Source organism: Elgaria multicarinata, chromosome 6 (genome assembly GCF_023053635.1).
Source record: "Elgaria multicarinata webbii isolate HBS135686 ecotype San Diego chromosome 6, rElgMul1.1.pri, whole genome shotgun sequence".
NCBI classification, from domain to species: Eukaryota; Metazoa; Chordata; class Lepidosauria; order Squamata; family Anguidae; genus Elgaria; species Elgaria multicarinata.
This window is the reverse complement of record NC_086176.1, coordinates 120,574,611-120,587,751: the sequence shown is the minus strand read 5'-3', so window position 1 is coordinate 120,587,751 and position 13,141 is coordinate 120,574,611. Positions and strand designations below refer to the sequence as shown.

Below are 13,141 nucleotides of genomic sequence, written 5' to 3'. Positions count from 1 at the left end.
CTTCTGCACGTATTTACATAGAAGTCACCCCACTATACTCAATAGGATTTCATTAAGTGTGTTTGGGTTTGCAGCCACAGAAGAGCAACTCTGGATTATCATGATGGCATTTGCAAGTGGATCAAAAACAGGAGGGTTTGCAAGCAACTTGGGAGGATGAGGATAAAGTCCAGTCCATGGATGCTGTTGGCCATGGAAGCAATAGCAGGTCTCCCCCGTGGCTTGGCGGGCGCTGCGTCCTATCTTTCCTCTGCTGGTTTGTACTTTGCTTTTGTGCCAGGTCTACGGGACAGTTTCTACATTATTGCTTCATTTAAAAGGAAGAAGGAACCAGCTCAGGGATAATTGCACAGATATGGGAACCTCAGGCAGCTGCTCAAAAAATTGCCACGGGTTTGTGGCAATCCAGGTTCATTGCAACCTTCTTTGGCTTCTAATCTCTTCTTATGCTGGGGCTGGGGGCGAAAGCATGGAAAGGCAGAAGGCAGAAGCCAATGTGCAGCAGCGACGGGGAGAAATGCATGAAGTAGTCTTCCTGAGAGTTTCCACCACTTGCTAATTGCTCTTCATCCAGTTCTGATTTTCACAGAATCATAGAAAGATAATTAAACTATGGAGTTCACTACCCCAAGATGTGGCGATGGCCACCGATTTGGATGGCTTTAAAAGGGGGTTGGATAAATCCCTGGAGGAGAAGGCTATCCATGGCTATGAGTCCTGATGGCTAGGTGCTACCTCCGGTATCACAGGCAGTAAGCCTGAATACACTAGTTGCTGGGGAACATGGGTGGGAGGGTGCTTTTGCACGGTGTCCTGCCTGTAGGTTCCTGGTCGGCAGCTGCCTGGCCACTGTGTGGACAGAGTGCTGGACTAGATGGGCCCTGGTCTGATCCAGCCTCAGGGCTCTTCTGATGTTCTTATGAGGCCTAAACGGTGCTCAATAGAGGGGAACCAGTACCTCACACAATTTGGAAGCTATACTTCTATTAATGAGCCCAAAATAGCAGCCCGAAATAGGTGAGTTGACAAGCCAAAAGGCAAGGCGTACAGTCCAGCACATTCCTATTGGTTTAAATGAGCCTAACTCTGTATTCGGTTATGGCCAAGAAGCACAGGCCAAAGAGCTCTTTCTTGAAAGGACCTCAAGCGCATGGGAGGGCCACACCTCAGTGGCAGAGCACCTGCTTTGCACGCAGAAGGCCTCAGGTGCAATCCCTGGGGAAAGCATCTCCAGGCAGCAGCTGATGGGAAAGAACCTGGAGCATTACTGCTGCCTGTCAGAGCAGTCAACACTGGGCTAGATGGACCAGTGGTCTGACTCCATACAAGGCAGAGCCTCCTGGGTGGCCCTTGCACTGTGCTTCTCGCCAATTCCCTTAAAATCAAAAGCTGAATTAAGCTTCCTGATGAGTTCACAGAAGACGTAAGCCTGGTTTCTTAATGAGACGTCCACACCCCCAGAGACTGCGTGGTCCATAGCTGAACGGCTCTTGTGGAGTCGGGAAGAGCACGGCCTCCCACCTCCCTCGGAGGTTCTGTCTACCAAAGACTATGTGGATTGAGCAGATCACCCATTGGGCTGGGGCATAACCTCACGTGTCTCCCTTTCCCAATTAATGTATATCTATCTTAGCCTTCAATGAGCTGGGAGCTTAATCTGCTATTTGAAAAGCAGTCAGAACAAAGCTAGGAAGGCAACTCTTAATAACAGAAGCACAATTAAAAGGATTTCCTCATCCATGCTCCTTCCTTGGTCGATTTAAAAACAAACGAACAGGTGGAACAAAGTTGTGGATTCTCTAAATCTAGGTTATAAGAACATGTGAAGAACTCAGAAACTGGATTAGATAAAGGGTCCATCCAATCCAGCTTTCTGTTTCCCAGTGTGGCCAAACAGATACTGCCATCAGCCCTGCCAGCAGCTATTGTTCAGCGGTAGGCTGCCTCTGAAGCTGGAGGTTCTATTATGCCATCACGACTAGTAGCCCCTGATAGACCTCCTATGCCATGAATTTGTCTGTTCCCCTTCTAAGGCCATCTCAGCCTGGGGGCACCCCCACATCTTGCAGCATGTGCTAATGATGCCTTGTGTGAAGAGGGAAGTCCTTTGGGTGACCCTGCAAGAGACAGACCTCTCAGGAATGCATTGCCTTAGGCAGGGGCATGAACTGGCCATTCTGTTGGTCCAAGGGATGCAAAAACAAACACAGAAAACGCCCCGGTTCCTGCCCCATTGGTTTAAGGGATGCAAAAATCATCCAAGACTGAACAGTTTAAGAAATTGTCATCTTGAGATACACAGACACATAAAAGGGTCTGAGGAGGGGCTCTCTTGGGCTTGATTTGGGGAGCCAGTACTGCTGGGAAGGGTTTGCAGCTACCCAGGTCTCCAGACTCCAGATGCCTCCGGGGATCAGAGGGAATGCTGCAGGGCATCTGCTAGTTAAACCAGTTTCAAGCTAGCAGACGCCCCGGGTAAATTCGTAAAGGCGCTCAGCCCCCAGCCACAGCCCGCCTGCAAGCCTGGCTGAGTCACCGATGAGATGATAATGACATCAGGCACCTATAGGGGTTGGGGGGAAGGCAGAGGCAGCCGAGAGAAGACGCGCCTTTTGATAAGGGGCACGAAGCTTGGCGAGAACAAAGGAAGTGACTGTGTAAAACCAGATCAGAGAGGCAAAGTGTTGGCGTGGAAAGCGGATTCCCCTGGTGCAGGTTTCTACGCTGGGAGGGGAGGAGAGGGGCTATGGAGACCAGGGCTGGGCCAAGGCACGCTGGTGCCCCACGAGTTGCACCCCACTATCTTGGGGTTGTGGCGGAGACCTTGCTGAAAACATCGACCCCGTGTGCGCTGCTTTGAAAAAGGCAAATTCCACCTTAGGCATAATTAGAGAAGGAATTGAGAACTGAGCTGCCAATATGATTCTGCCCTTGCACAAATTTATAGCACGACCGCATCATGTACATTTCTGGTCACCGCACCTAAAAAAAGCGTACTGTAGAGCGGGAAAAAGTGCAAAAAAGGGCAATTAAAATGATCAAGGGGCTGGAGCGTCTCCCCTGTGAGGGAAGGTGACAACATCAGGGACTGTTTAGCTTAGAAAAATGGTGAGTGAGAGGAGCAGCGATAGACGTGTATAAAATTACGCATGGCGTGGAGAAAGCATCCCCCGCCCTCTGCTAATAGCAGAGGTTATCATCCCATGAAGCTAATAGCTGGGAGATTCAGGACAAGCAGTAAAAGGAAGTGACCGTCCAGAGAGCATAGGCTATGGGGCAGTATATAAATGCAATAAATGCAGAATCAAACAAGTACTTCTTCCCACAGCGCAGAGTCAAGCTATGGAATCTGCCACCGCAACATAAAAGGCGACTAAACAAATCCATGGTGGAAAAGGCTGCCGTATAGATCACCTCCAGGATCAGGAGCAGCTCACCTCTGTAGATCAGCTGCTGGGGGACATGGGAGATAGGGTGATATTGCGCTCCTGTATGGTTTGTGGGATTCCCATTGCGGCATCTCATTGGCCAATGTGTGAAGAGAATTTATTTATTTATTTATTGCATTTATATCCTACCTTTTTTCCTCCAAGTAACCAAAGGTGGCGTACATAACCCTCCTCCTCTCCATGTTATCCTCACAACAACCCTGTGAGGTAGGTTGGGCTGAGAGTCTGCGACTGGCCCAAAGTCACCCAGTGGGTTTCCATGGCTGAGTGGGGACTAGAACCCGGATCTCCCGACTCCCAGTCCAACACCTTAGCCGCTACGCCACACTGGCTCATGTGCTAGACTAGATGGACCTTGGTCTGATCCAGCAGGCAGGGCCAGCCCTACCGTTCGGCAGAGTGAGGCAATCACCGCAGGCTGCTGGTTTTAGTGCCATGAAAGGGCAGCAAGTTGTTAGAGATTTAATTGGCTATGGTTGCATTTTCACTCCCAGGGAGAGGCACTTCGGGGGGTTTCTGACTTAGCTGCCAAAATCACTTGGCCAGCCCTGGGTGCTGTGTGCCCCCTTGTCTGTGGGCAGAGGGGATTTGCTTTTCCACCGGAGAAAGCAAACGTGTCTTGGGCTGCTCTGCCAGCAGGGCTCTTCTTCAGTCAGGTGCTGCATGCACGGGTCCTGCTAGTCCCAGCCTGGCCTTCATTTGGGTTCAGTATGGCAAAAGCCTGGATGAGCTGGCTGGCGACTCCCATGCTGCGATTTCCACAGGCCATTGCAGTGTGAGCTGATCTGAATTTATTTATTATTATTTTTATTTATTTATTAAATTTATATACCGCCCTATAGCCGAAGCTCTCTGACTACGGATCCAGCATCGAAGGGGATAGTCTGCCAGAGAGCACCGTCTCTCATTGCCTTCAGAAGGCCCCAGGGTCATTCCTAATCTACACCAAGCAGGATATTGCAATATGAAAATGGTATGAAAGGAGTATATAAAAGGCAGGAGCCACACAACTGCTTTATAGCAGTATTGAAGTGCACCGACAACTGTTGGGCCCATTGACACAATACCATAGACTGCTTTCACAGTGCAATATCTTGCTTGGTGTAGATTAGGCCTAAACGGCTTTCAGGCAGCTGGGATGGGAAAGGGCCCCTGCCGGTCAGAGTGTGCAGCATGAGCTGCCTTCCACTGAGGATTGGAGTGTTGGTCCATTTAGCCCTAACTTCTCTACTCCCCCTGGCAGGAGGGAGAGAAAGAGAGATCTACTAGTGGAATACACTTCCTTTAGAATCATAGAATAGTGGAGTTGGAGGGGGCCTATAAGGCCATCAAGTCCAACAACCCCCGCTCAATGCAGGAATCCTTGTTCACCCTCGCTGCCTCCATTGTCTACCCTGTGTCTAATAGTAGATTGCAAGCTCCCTGGGGCAGGGATCCCTCTTCCAGTTGTTGTTATTCTTTCAAGCTTCATGCACGCTGTTGTCTCTCTAATAAGAAGAATAAGGGTTACATCCAGATTTTCACTGGATCAACTTCATTGGTGGACGTGGGCTTCCCTGCCTTTTCCTTCCCACAGCAGCCCTTCTGGTCCTTTGTATGGGCAAAGGAGGTCCCCCCCCCCCAAATCAGATGGAGGGGCCTTCCGCAAGTGGGGGCCATTCCTCTGGCGGAAGGTCACATCCTCATGCCGAGGGCAGATCCGGCATTCAGCCCCCCGTTAATAAGATGAAGTCAGATTTCTGGGGCAGCATCAGGGGTGTGTGGAGGCTTCATTGACTACTGAGATGCTGCTAGTTTCACAGTCCCTGCCAGGCTGTGTGCAGGGTTTTTGGTTTTTTTGGGTTTTTTTTGCCTAGAAGTATCATTATGAGTAATTGCAGTGAAACGACCCCCATCAAATTAAAGTAGCAAAAGCAGTGCTGGAAGGCAGCCAGCCAGCCGAGCGACGCATTGTGTGTCTGTGTGTGCCTACACTCCCTAATTCATAAAGTACAGTGACCAGTAAAAGGCCGAGTTCCGAAGGGGCTGATGTGTGATTTTGCGGGCGTGTGTTGGCACACAAACAGAAGCACAAACAGATGGGCACATCATTCATCTCCCTTGCTCCCAGGGCCAGTCAGCCAGCTAGCCGTCTTTTGCAAGAGGAAGCCAGTGGCTGTCTTTCTCTCTCTTTCTGCAGCTGCTGACTCTCCTTTGACTCCACAGTTTGAAACCGGGGTAGGAAAGACAGTTGCATCCTAGACTGGGTATGGAGAGGATGGGCGATAGGCACTTTGTACATGATCAGAGGTACCCCCTTTGTACCATCCTGTCCTGCCTGAGGATGTAAAAGAGCTTCTGGTGCTGGGCACCAGCTCAGGGGGAGAAGTACAAACCTAACGCAGACCAGCAACAGTGCAGGCCGTCGAATGTCAGTGCAGTTCTCTAAGCTGAAGCAAGTTTGGCCGTGCACGTGTGTGAGAGTGCCATTGGCCATTGGCTGGCTGGGGATGATGGGATTTGAAGCTGGACACATCTGGTGGATGTCTCTCTGCCTAGGGAAGGCTAGAGGAGAGTGAATTTACCCTCCTCTAATTACAGCCCCAGAGTTGTGTGCTGGCGAGGCCTTCAAGAGGCAGCTGGACAAGCATCTGTCAGGGATGCTTTAGGGTGGATTCCTGCATTGAGCAGGGGGTTGGACTCGATGGCCTTAGAGGCCAGGCCAGAGCCAGGCTCCACCTTCAGTCATGCAGCCAGCACCCGTTCTGACCCATTCCATTCTAAGAGTTGCCCACTCGCCTTGTATGTCTGCGCATATATACTTCCATTGCCAATCCACCTTTTTCTGAAGTCTCAGGTCAGATTACAGCACGTTGCAGCAGCAGCAACATTCTGTGGCACCTCCCAGTTAAACAGATCTTGTCCTGTGCAAGCAACAGCTGGCAGGCCTGCTTAAAATGGCTAATTGTCTAGCATTGTGGGGCAAAAAAAAAAAACTCACCAAGAAAAGTGCCCAAGGGGCGCCCTGGTATCCGCAAGCCCCACGCTGCCTGCCTGTGATCTAGAAGGTGAATGAAATCTAGATCTTTGTCCCTTGCCACGCCCAGAGCATCACCTTCAAGAGTAAGGCATCCTCCCAGAGTGCAGGACACGGAATAACGGGCTCAAGTTAAAGGAAGCTAGATTCCAGCTGGACATCAGGAAAAACTTCCTGACTGTTAGAGCAGTGCGACAATGGAATCAGTTACCTAGGGAGGTTGTGGGCTCTCCCACACTAGAGGCCTTCAAGAGGCAGCTGGACAAGCATCTGTCAGGGATGCTTTAGGGTGGATTCCTGTATTGAGCAGGGGGTTGGACTCCATGGCCTTGTAGGCCCCTTCTAACTCTGCTATTCTATGATTCTATGATTTTAAAGTTATTTTAAAGAGCCGTTTTCCTGAGGCTTCAGGAAGAGGGGCCCAGAACGCAAGTGACCTAAAGTAGATCCATTTACACCCCTTCCCAGGACCTTTGTTCCCACAGCTCCTCCCCTCTCTGCCATCCCAAGAGCTCCTGCTCTCTCAAACAATTCCCAATCATCTCCTTTCCGGCACCTCATGCCTGGAACTGCCCCCAAACTGTACAGTAATGAAGCCAAGTATATGTCACTAGAATGAACACATCTTCGTCCGCTGCCTACTGCTGCTTCCCCTCCCTCTCTTTGTTTCCCCAGTGTTGGATTTTTGATTGTAAGCCCCTTGGGGCAGAGAGCTGGCCAACTGCATACTCTAAAGACCCATGCACATTAACAGCACTACTTAAACAACAGGTAATAATGAAGGTGGGTCAGTCACTTGGAACCACGTTTCATTTGCAAGGCATATTCGAGTAACATCCGGCCCAGAGGTGAAGAGGATGGAGGGGGGAATTCTTGAGTGGGGTTCTTCCAGGAAACTTGGCATGAATGGACCTGTAATCTCAGGCAGCAGCCAGGGAGCCTAATTTCTGGCCACTTTATTCCAGAGCTCTTACTGTCTTTGCAAAGCGACATTTTTCTGCAGCAAGCCATCTGGCACACAGAAAGGGATACGCCAACTGCATTTTAGCTCATGACATGTCAAAGAAACCCAGTATCTAAAGCAAAAATAATTCTACATCTATACGCATCAGTGAGATAGGTCTAGCACCCTCCTCCTGTTTCTGTGCTGATAAGAGTGGCAGCAGAGGTGGACATTCAACAGGTGCAGTCTCCTGTCCAAGCAGGTGCAGTGATGGAAGTTGTACCTTTTGGATATCTGCCCACGGTGGAGCTGTTCAAAGCATGGAGCTGCTGTTGGCAGTCATCTGGATGGAGACACTATGTTTCCTGGCACTGTCAGATGGTGCCTTGGAAATCAAGCCAACAGGATCACCTGCTGAACCCCATGCTGGGTGGTTGAGATATCCCATCTCAGCAGCCTGATTGGTGCTAGATCCAACTCTGTGCCCTCTGGAACACAGAGGTGTGGATCATGCCACAGCGCACCACTCCGTTGATAAAACCCACGATCAGCAGACTCCGTGGCTGTGTGCCATGCTGTGCTTGGGGTATCCAGTACTGGATGATTCCCCATCATGGCAGAAGAAGGATTCTGGCCTCGCTGCCTTCCTGACATGCGAGTTGCCTGTGAGTCAAGTGATAATGTCACGTGTGAACTGAGCCCTCTCTTACTCAGGTCTCTTTTTGGGTTCAAGTGCTGGGAACAGAGGGCTTAGAAGGAAGCCGTGGCATGGAATAGGAGTGAAGCCTCAGTTCACAAGCAGGCCTGCCTTTCCTCGAGGTTTGCCGCCTGGAGTCTGAGATGCAGACAATCGTGCCGGCAAAGCTGTGGTCAAGTTGTGACCAGTGGACCAGTACGAGAAAGAAGAACCCCGTGTTCACCCTTGAGCAAAACAATGATACCATCGCCTAACTTGGAAGAGGTGTGGAGAACGCATGAAGTTATTATAAAGATTAAGAAGAGAGTGTCCCTGTGCATGGGAAGAGTACTTTTCTTTCACCAGTGAGAAATTACTGCTAGTCCACACACATCTGAGATTAGGAAGTTGGGTTTGAAGGTCACTGATGATGTTGCTAACAGGCAGCTTTGAGCCAGAGTGTTTTCTCTGCTTGCTCCACACTCCAACTAGGAAGCACTGGGGGGAGGGGATGAGGAGGGGAGGGGGGGGTCCTTCACTCAGGGACTGCCCTGCTGTGCCTGGCAATGGACACTTGTTCACTTGCCTCCTGGTGGTTGTAGGAGGAGGAGGAGACGTCCAGCCTTCCTTTGAAACCAATTGAACACTCCCAACACACATCAATAAAGAGGGAGGGAGGCTCTAAAAAGAGACGTGCTGGATCTTGGAATTGTAGAATCCTACAATAGTAGAGTTGGAAGGGGCCTCTAAGGCCATCGAGTCCAACCCCCTGCTCAGTGCAGGAATCCACCTCAAAGCATACAGGACCAGATTTAGTTTCCTTCCCTGACCCAGAAGAGAAGTGATCTTTGACTGCAAAGGAAGCAGCCTTTGGGGTGGGGTGGGGTGGTCAGGCTATTTGCCTGCGAAGGGCGGGCTTGTCTGCTCTGCTGACTTGGAGAGGCTCTTTAGGGGGGGTGCCCAGATGGAGGTCTCCAAGCGCTACCAACCATAAGGCATGGGGTGGCATCCCATCCCTTTTCCCTTAACAGCCTTTTCACAGGGAGGAAAAGCCAGAAGCAGCATTGGCAAAGCACAGGCGGGTGACAAATGGGGAGAGAGGTCCTCACAACCCCTCGAAAAATTTGGTGAATGAGGCAGTGCGATGGCATTAAAGCCTCATCTGGAAGCTCTCAGGGCCTGGGCAGAGAGAGCGCTCTCCAGCACCTGCCATGTGATCTATTTAACTGAAGATGGCAAAGACTGAACCCGAGACGTTTGGCAAGCAATGCTGGGGGGGGGGTCTGCTATTCAGCCCCCGCCCCAGGGTGCTAACTCCACTAACATGTTTACTGCGCTCAGCAGATCAAGGCAATGTCCAGAGGAGCGTCCCTCTTACTCTTTTGCAGCATGAACAAAGGGTCTTCTGGCACCTTCAAGACTAACACATTTATGATGGTGGAAGTGCGCGTGATAATAAACCCATGGAAACTTACGTCGGAATAAATTTCTTAGTTTTTGAGACGTCACAAGGCTCTTTCTTGTCAATAAATACAGGTGCGACAGTCCTGTTCCCTTATCCCAGACTTAGAGGGGGCGTGGAGGCCCAAACACCCTCCAATGCTCTCTCTCTCTCTTTTTGTGTTAACCATTCCCTTTCTGCATACTTTTGTTATTATTTCACCCATTCCCAGCCTGATGCCTGGCATTAAAAACTGGCTGTGGAGTTTAGCATTGGTAAGTCAGGCTCAAATTGAGCCCTTCCGGGGAAAATGCCCCCTGGGGATAAAGCTCTTTAGTGCAGGAAGTGTACTGAGAAGAATAAACTCCAGGATCAAGGAGCCGTGGGCTCCCTTATCACCTTTTTATAGACAAACCCTTTCTGCTATCTCTGGCAGATGAACACAGTTTTCCTCATGACTGCTCACTGGTGCTGGGCAGAGCAACACCATGACACCCTCTACCATGGAAACATCCATTTTTAGGGATGCTCTTGGCCTTTTGCGCTGCAGCATCGCATTGATGGTTCCTGTTCATTGTGTTATAAATCGGCTTCCCTCAAACCTTTCTTGGAAGTGCTGCTGCACAGACAATTCTCTCCCATCATATACTTGGGGCTTCCAGCCTTCCTTTGTGTCTTATAATGCTTCAGAAGTGTCCCCTGACGTGTGTCATTTTGCTGCTGCCTGCGCAGCTGCCCAGTTTGTTGATATAATCACATTCATTTAGGGGACTCAGTTAAAGGAAGCCAGATTCCGGCTGGACATCAGGAAAAACTCCTTGACTGTTAGAGCAGTGCGACAATGGAATCAGTGACCTAGGGAGGTTGTGGGCTCTCCCACCCTAGAGGCCTTCAAGAGGCAGCTGGACAACCACCTGTCAGGGATGCTTTAGGGTGGATTCCTGCATTGAGCAGGGGGTTGGACTCGATGGCCTTGGAGGCCCCTTCCAACTCTGCTATTCTATGATTCTATGACCCATTTATGGGCCAGTATGAGGTGCCTGCTACTTCAACGTTGTGCTATTCAGTTTACTCCTGCAGGCTAACTTCATGGTATCCTGTTTCTCCAAACAACTAGCACAAAATGATCTTTTCCAACTTCCTGGTGACATCAATACCACCCTCCACTGCCCCACAACTATACTAACATTCTAGGCCCTCCTTTATCCCCTGTAACCTGTACAGCATTCCCAGACCTGCCATTTGGGGGTTTGCACCTGGGGGTAGGTGGGTTCTCTCAAAATGCAGTTGTGGATTTGCGGGGATGGTGGTGGTGGTGGTGGTCTGGGCTACAGTCGTGGGGAATAAACATGAAGTCTAACCAGTCAGGCCAGAAGTCTGCTTGCCCGCCATGCTGATCACAACCGGGCACTCGATGTTCTGTGCGTCAAAGCGCAGAGTGGAGGTGCAGTCCCTGTTAATATCCCCACTTGATTAACTTCACATTTCCTGCTTCTGTAGCTTTTACAGCCAGGAATAGAATATGGTTGTTGGCCTTAGTGATTTCTTTTTCAAGAAGGATGTCTCTGGCCAGACCAAATGCAGCTTTGGTTGCTGGGGGGGGGGGGGGGACGGGGACGGGGACGGGGACGCACAAATTTAGGCTGACCTCATTGCTGCCTCATGGTGCCCCCCCCGGCGCCTGCCAGTGCATCCGCCTTGCCTCTGCCCCTCCACCCCACTTGCACCTCAGACACCTGAGGTTACCTGTCCTGTGGGGTTGCCCACACAGCCCCATTCCCAGCCCCAAGTCAGAGAAAGCAAAGCAGTGGTGCAAAGATGGCAGAGGCTTGGGCTGGGGGTGTTTTGGTGGGCTGGATCTGGGGCTTCTCTGGGGCGTGGGAGTGTGGGGAGGGGGCTTTGCCAAGAGCCTCGTTCGCCCTGGCAAAGGCAGAGCTGCAGCTGCCTGCCCTGCCCGTGGCTGCGCACAGGGCGTAGAGCTGCAGCCCCCTCCGGTCAGACAGAGCCTGCATGGGGAGCTGCAACAGCCTCCTCTCTCACCTTGGCCAACTCTCGGATGACAAGGAGGGCGCCTTCCACCCCGCCCCCCGCCCAGCCCCCTCTCACGGCAGGGGGCACGTTCGGACCTGTACGCCTTGGCCCTGTCTGCCAGCATCATGCCAGCCGCAGAACAGAGATGCACCAGACCTGCCACCCCCCCCCACTCAGCCCCCCGTGCCTCCCGCACTGCCCCTGCCCAAGAGTTTCTGTGCCGTATGATAGCGGAGTCGATCAGCCCCACCCCAACCCGCAAGCCCCGAGTTCACTTGTTATGTATCCCTGCCAGCATTGTGCCTGGCGCTGTACAAATGCAGAATTAAACATGATTTCTCTGCACAAAGCCCCCCCCCCGCCGCGCCAATCCAGGTCACTCCCGGAACCAAGAGAGCCCCCGGGGCATCCTTGGGCCGCTGCTGAACGGATCGAGACCCTCGAAGGCGGCGAAGGACCGGCGGGGCCTCGCCCCCTCGCCCTGGGGGCCGGCCTCGCCCCGGCTCCCCCCGCCCCGTCCTCCCCCTCCGGGACTCCCCCGCCCCGCCGAGCAACACTCACCTGAGCCGGGCTGCGTCGGCTGCAGAGCTACTCGCGGGCCCAGCCCAGCCCGGCCGTTGCCTTTGCAGCTGCGGCACCGAGCGCGCGCGGGGACGGACGCGCGGGGCGCGGCGGGGCGGGGCGGGGCGGCCGGGCTGCTCCGCTGGCAGGTGCTGCCGGCCGGGCCAGGCGAGCCGGGCAGCCCGAGGCCGGGGGCGGCGGCGCCCGGCGAGGAGACGGAGCCCAGGCGGCTGCGGGGGGGGGGGAGGGGGCAGCTGACGCGCTCCGAGGCGGCGGCGGCGGCGGCAGTGGCGAGCACCGGTGCCTGCTCCTCTCCGGCTCCGTGACCCGCGCTGAGGGAGGGGAGGGACGGAGGGAGGGGAGAGGAGGGGCGGGAGATGCGCAGCCTCACGTGCGAGGGAGGGGCCCCGCGTCCCCGCGCCGCTCGCCCCCCGGCCGGGCCCCGACTCCTCTCCGCTGAGTCGTGGAGCCGCTTTTAAGCGTTCTGACGCGCGCGGGGGGGGGGGACACCCAGGACGCCGGCTCACCCCCCCCCCGCGCGCGCGCCAGCCCCTCCCCGCCGCCGTCCGCTGCAGGACCTGCGCCGGAGAAGGCGCCCAGCGCCGGGCAGCCTCCGCGCCCCCCCCGGCCCCCTCCCGCCAAGAGCCCCAGCCCTGCGCGGCCCGACGGCACTCCAGCCGCACCGCTGGCCAGGCGGGCCCTGAGCCGGGACGGCGGCACCCGTCGGAGGGATGCGCATCGCGGGGGGTGGGAGGGGGAGGGGACGCACTCTGTGCGCGCCTGTGGAGAGTCAGGCTGCTGGGGAGGGGGGGCTGCAGTGTGTGCCCCGCCCCCCGCAGTGTGCCCTGCAGCAGTGGGGCAGCAGCCCCCTCCAGGCGCGCAGGCGGGGGCACCCATAATAACATAGGAAGGAATCAACACCTAGGAAGCCATAGGAGTTGCCCACAGACCTCCCAGCCCCTTGGGTGGAGTAAGCCCCTTCCCCTCTAATCCCAAATGTGTGGGAGGGAATTGCCCTCTGTGC

The 13,141-nt window shown here is 53.6% G+C and overlaps 1 protein-coding gene across 1 annotated transcript in view; it reads right to left on the bottom strand.

The window, feature by feature from the left end:
- The window catches only part of PHF24 (PHD finger protein 24), a 32,692-nt gene extending 20,528 nt beyond the window's left edge, over positions 1–12,164 (bottom strand). Inside the window, exon 1 of the mRNA XM_063128723.1 lies at positions 12,118–12,164. The gene's annotated coding sequence lies outside the window, so the exon portion shown is untranslated. The remainder of the gene's footprint in view (positions 1–12,117) is intronic.
- Between the last annotated feature and the right edge of the window lie 977 nt (positions 12,165–13,141).